We start from the raw sequence: 6470 nt of genomic DNA on the forward strand, positions 1-6470 counted from the left end.
CATCTATGTTTCCTGATTTCTTTCCTAGTGTTTCTATCTCCAGAGTTGTTTCACTTTGGGATTTTTTTTCTTTTTTATTGTTTCCACATCCCTTTTTAGGTCTTGGATGGTTTAGTTCAATTCTATCATCTGTTTGGCCTTGTTTTCCTGTAATTCTTTAAGGGATTTTTGTGTTTCTTCTTTAAGGACTTCTACTTGTTTAGCAGTGTTTTCCTGTTGTGCTTTAAGGCTTTCTACCTGTTTAGCAGTGTTCTCCTGTGATTCTTTAAGGGCTTCTACCTGTTTAGCAGTGGTTTCATAAAACTCTCTAAGGGATTTTAATGTTTCCACTTTAAAGTCTTCTAGCTGTTTGCCTGTGTTTTCCTGTATTTCCTTTTTAAAGTCCTTCATCATCATCATGAGAAGTGACTTTAGATCCATGTCTTGATTTTTCTGGTGTGATGGTATATCCAGGACTTGCTATGGTGGGAGAGTTTTGTTCTGATGATGCCAAGTAACCTTGGTTTCTGTTGCTTCTGTTCTTATGCTTGCCTCCTGCCATTTGATTATCTCTAGTGCTTGCTGCCCTCAATATATCTGATTGGAGCCTGTCCTTCATATAATCCCAGCTGATTCAGGACTCCTCAGCATCCAGCTTTCTCTGTGATCCTTCGATTGTGGGCTCCTGTGAACCTGATATTCTGTGTGTGTTAGAGTTCTTGGCAGTCAAGCTCCTCTGAGACCCTCAAATACTGGTGTGACCCAGCTCCTGTTTTCCTGGGATCCTGTTATNCTAAGATCCTGGGTGTGTTACAGTGCCTGGAAGTGGTGTCTTCTTTGAGGACCTTGGCACTGTCTGGTTCATTTGAAACCAAGGTTAACCAGCACTGATAAAAAGGAACCCGAGCCTCTGGTCATGAAGGGCTCTGGTGTCCTTGTTTCTGTTGTCATGGGCCCTTCACAATTGTATTGGAGCAGATGTAGTGTTCCGCTCACCAGTGATCCTAAGATTGTGTTGGCAGTCCTCTAGGGACTCTGCCGACTCTGTGCCCTAGGTGACCCAGTGCTGGTGCCTACTAGAAGGGACTTGTCAACATATTTTTTTTTTAATTCAGCTATTATATTCTTACTTATGATCATTTTTAACATTAGATCATTTGCTATAAAAATGGTCAATAATTTATACATTCATACTTTTGAACATCCCATTTCTGTCAACTTCATGAATTTTTGCATTTTTAGTTCTGTGAGATGATACAATTGTACAATGGTAGTCCTGACCCTTATTTTGTACTGTTTTTATTTATAAATTCACTCAGTTGTTAATAGACTTAATGATAGCAGAATTCCTTACTTATTAAAATGATTTTAATATATCAATATCTGACCAGTTTAATTGACAAGCAAAAAGTTTTACTGTTGCCAAGTTCATTTATACATGACAAGATTCAGCTGTGTTTCTTTGCCAAACCACATTAGGACAACATAAAATTTTTGCTGAAAATCTTAGTAGATAAAACTCCATTGAACCAATATACATGGTTGACGGCTTCCCTGATTTCTCTTCTCCACGACTTATCATCACTTTCTCCTGTTCCTAAACAGTGAAGATAAAACACATAGGAGGCTATATTTTAGTTTTAAATTCATGTCTACCTAATGTAATTTTATGTGGGATATTGTTTGAACCTGTAGTCTTAACAGAGTTTACAAACATCAGATGAAAAGGCTGGTGGTAACCTACTCAGAGTAGCAAAGAGAGAATACCAGAAAGATGAAGCTTTAATCCTGAAGCAGATAATCAAATTAGAGGCAAGAGGAGGCAGGTGTGCATAGTTAAGATGGGACCAGTTTATGGAAGATCATGAAAGCCAGACCTAGGCCCCATAGTCACATCCAAATGGCACAGGGAACTGTTACTAGACACACTGGCAACACACAAAAAATGGATTGATGACATCTGTGTGGATCTGAGAGTTGAGAGTGAAGGCCAAAGGCCAAAATATACCTGGGTAGGGTGAGATGATATTTTTCACAGGGCTTTTAAAAGAGTGGGAGCTGAAAAGTAACATTTTAATGTCATTTTATTAGAGTTAATGATTTTCAATTAATGCTAAAGCTATTTATACCTCAGGGATTATACACAAATGTCATAATCAAATAACACCAAGGAGTACACAAAAAACATAAAAGCACATCAGATTTGGTGTTAAATTTCAGATTAGACTAATGTTTTATATTAGGTTTTTTTTTTTTTTTTTTTTTTCATTTCATGAAATCTTTATATAGCCTCCAGGCTGATTTTATGTCCGTGGCTATTCTTATCTGTTGCTGAGTTGTTTACATTGCCTTTCCTTTTTTCAGCAGCATTTCCTGTCAAATTCCCCTGTCCCTGTATAAATAGATTTAAAATGTGCTCCTGACACCATCATCATTAAATCACTTGGGAATTTGTTCAAAAACAGTTAAGTTGTCAGGCTGCCTAAGACCTCACAAGTTTGACATACTGGCAACAGGAGCAATCTGTGGTGTTTTAAATCTTTGTTACCAAATTTTGTTTTGCTATTTTAATGTCTAATCATAAAAAAACAAAACTAATTTATTCAACTATTAACCAACTTACTTTTTTCTGCTATTTGACAAATTTTTAATTTTCCAAATTGTCTTACAGAAAAATAGATTCCATTATGCCATTCAGAACAGAACAGAAGATCCACATTATCAGAATTAGGAGAACAATTTCATCATTCTCTTTGATATTCTACCCAGTGAGTATGAAAAATGCTAAGGACCCAGAGGACAACACACCAATTCAGAAACCTTTATGAGCTAGAGCTGTACTCCAATGTTAGCTACCTTCACAATTCATGATTCTCATATATCTTAAATTGTTGAGTTTAACTTTTAGTCAGCTCTAAATTGTTTCATTTGATATTTGTGTTTCACTATATTGTGCTGTGTATAATTGTTTTGATTAGTTTCAGTTTTTTCATATTCAAATGTCAATACCTAGTACTTGCTGTTTGCTCTAAGATTAAACTGGATTCAACTTTAGATGACTCCTAACATATCTGAACATTACCTTCTCTAATCTGAATTATGAAAACAGCACCTTTTGTGACCCATTTGGGACACAAATGTAGGGGATCTAAGAAATAGCTCTCTCTCTCTTTTTTTTTCAAAGATTTATTTATTATTTATTTTTATATGTAAGTACACTGTAGCTGTCTTCGGACATACCAGGAGAAGGCATCAGATGTCATTAAAGATGGCTGTAAGCCACCATGTGGTTGCTGGGTTTTGAAATCAGGACCTTCAGAAGAGCAGTGAGTGCTCTTAACCACTGAGCCATCTCTCCAGCCCCTTCTCAAAATGTTTTAATGAGCCTCTACACAACCGATGTGGGAAGGATAATCCACTCTTGTGAAGACAAAGTCCCAGTTTTACCCTGAAGTTCCCAATTTTGTAGTTACTGTCAACTCATTAATTTAGGTTTTTTTGTTTTTTGTTTGTTTTGTTTGTTTGACCCATTACTTTTTAACAGGAGCTAAACCTAATAGTTTTTAATTAGAGTAGAAACTGCCAATATTTAAATCTCAGGTTCAAATTCATTTATGTACTTTGTTATTACATAGTGACATGTAATTTAAAATGAAATCTTGAAACAACATGCCTATCATATATGTGTATTTGACTGCTGTCATTTCATCTACTGAAGAGCTTTTCAAACCACTGAGAGTCTCTGGTACCTCTATATGCATCTATGGGTGCAGGGATGGGATTTGAGCTCTAGAGAGCACCATTGTGCTTTTTCATGGGGCTCCCTTTACTAATAGCAGCACTCTAAACATTCTACCCTTAGGTGGCTTGAGTGTTGTATTTCTGTATATGAGCAGGTGCTTGAGGCGTGATAAGGCTACAAGGGTGTGGTTCTGCTGAAGTTCTTGGTGTTCCGGTTAGTAGAGTTTTCTGAGTCATTATATCTACATCATAAAGTATCAAGTGAAGTATCTCAGAGTTCACTCTGGTCCTCAATACTTTCTCACAGCCAGTTGCTACCTTCATGTTATCAGAATGATGACGTCCCTCTTACCAAAGAACTCTGATCAGTTTCCACGGGGAGCAAAAAGCTCCCAGATATTCCTGCCATATATAGTAAGGTCACATTTGCATTCAGACCATCTCTTTACAACCAGAATAAAAGGGCTAGTCCAGGAAAAAATGTGATCATGGGTGAACCAGAAAGAGAGGAAATATGGTATTGCCCAGCCTTCATTAGGGGCTAAAACTTGGCACCAAGGTGAATGTGGAACGCTGGAATGAGCAATTCTACTTCCTTCACAAGGACAAGAGAAAAATGAAGGGAACATGCTGTTGTAGTCAGAAATTATGTAATATTTGGTTTGGTCATTTTTTACTGTTTTTCATGAACTAAGTCGTCATCTCAGCAGGAAGGTGGGAGATTTAAACAGGAAGGTGGCGATTTAAACAGCAATCAGAACAATCTCAAGAGCAGAAAAGAAGTGACAGCAAAAAGAGCTGGGATATTAGCAGAGTGAGGGATGGCAGATCAATGGTACAGTTATCAAAAAGTCTCAAAGTCCTCATTATTTTCTGTAAATTCCCAGAGAAAAATATAACTTGACTGAAGGGTGCACATTGCTGACCCTCTGTACTTCCCAGTGTGGTACCTCACACCCTTCCTGATGCTGTTAAATATGCTCTGTAGAGCTTCACAAATGCCAAATACTCACCATTCTTGGTCTTTGTATTGTCATTTCTTCCTAGATTTCCTATCAGCATGTTGCCTCACACTTTAAAGTCTTCATCAACTTCTCCATCACACGAAACTCTCCTAAGCTACTCACTGTAACTTTAAAATTTCATCCAGTGTTGGGCCATCCATTCTGCTAATTGCACTTACCAAATTTTTAAAATACACTACAATGTATTTGTTTGCTTAGTTATTATAGTTTTCTTTCACCATAAAGAGTTTAAAAAATAATATTTCTTAATTTATTATTCTAATAATGTATACATGCATGTGAGGTTTGATCATGGGTACAGGAGCCTTCAGGGCCCAGATGAAGGTATCAGATGACCTGAAGCTGAAGTTATATAGGTGCCTGTAAGCCACCTGACTTCTGGGAACCTAACAGAAGGCCTCTGCAAGTGCAGAACCCATTCAACCTTTGAGCATCTTCCCAGCCCAGTCTATGTCTTAGCTATGGGGACTATTCTGCAAACCCAAGCAGCCTCCTGACTCTGCTCCCTGGTGCTATGTTTTAGAAACTTGCTTTTACACAAACTTTTTTTTTTTTTTTTTTTTTTTTACATATGTGCCAGAGATCTGAATTCAAGTCCTTATACTTTCTCAGGACTACTCTTGGCATACCCCCATTTTCCCACACTTTCCATGTCTTATTTTAATGATGAAAAGACATCTCCTACTTGCTGCATCCACACCAGGATCGACTTTTGTTATATAGATTGACAAATTGTATCTCCATAACTCATGCACATCTGGATCTTTGAGAATGTTGACAAACATAAAACAAACTAAAACAATCTGCTTAAGTATTGTGAAGAAGGGGATCCCTGATCTATGTTTCTAGGCTTGTGTTTCATCTAGATTAAACTACAGTTTAATTATTAAAATCCTTAGAAAACCCATCCTCAAAGTTATATACACCAAAACAGTTGTTGGAATAAGGAGATTTCCAGCAGGCAGCTTTTCCAAGGAGCGTGAGGAATGTAGATTTTGTGAGTCCTCATGAGGCTGTGGTAGGCTTTTGGGTGAAGTAGGTGCTCCTGAATTACTCACTCTCCTACAGTAATTCCAGTGAATTCTTTTGTTCATTTATCTAGGGGTGAATGCATTTACTTCATCTGTTATTGGGAAACTACATGAGGGATATTGATATTTGTTCATATCTGCTCAGGAATGACATTTATCAATATGTTCTTTCATGGTGAGTATATACTATTCATCACGTTGCATCATAGAGTGGTAAGATCTGTACTATCCTTATGATATGGACTGTTCTGTTTTCCTTCACATTTCATCTCAAATACACACGTCTCTACCTTCCGATGAGTAGTCTGAAGGGCTAAGCATATTTTTTCTTGCCAAATAATGTGATGTTAGGTTTTGTAAAAGATGGCACTAGAGAAGATCCCAGTGCCATTTCAAGAGAATACAGCTACCTGGGTAGATTTTATGTTATTACCTGCCACACAGACTACCTGAGATATATTACAAGAACCTCAGAAGTTCTCCTTTTAGCAATGTTCATGTCTCACATTGGCCATCATTTTGCTTTTTTACTCCACACCAGTTGTTTGTGTGTTGCTAATATAAACAGTTTCCTGTCACAGGATTTGAATCTCAACCTTGAGAATATTCAGTCCTGCCGGATTTTTATTTTATTTTATTTATTATTATTTTCTTTATTTACATTTCAAATGCTATTCCGAAAGTTTCCTATACC

Source organism: Mus pahari, chromosome 19 (assembly GCF_900095145.1).
Source record: "Mus pahari chromosome 19, PAHARI_EIJ_v1.1, whole genome shotgun sequence".
Lineage (NCBI taxonomy): Eukaryota > Metazoa > Chordata > Mammalia > Rodentia > Muridae > Mus > Mus pahari.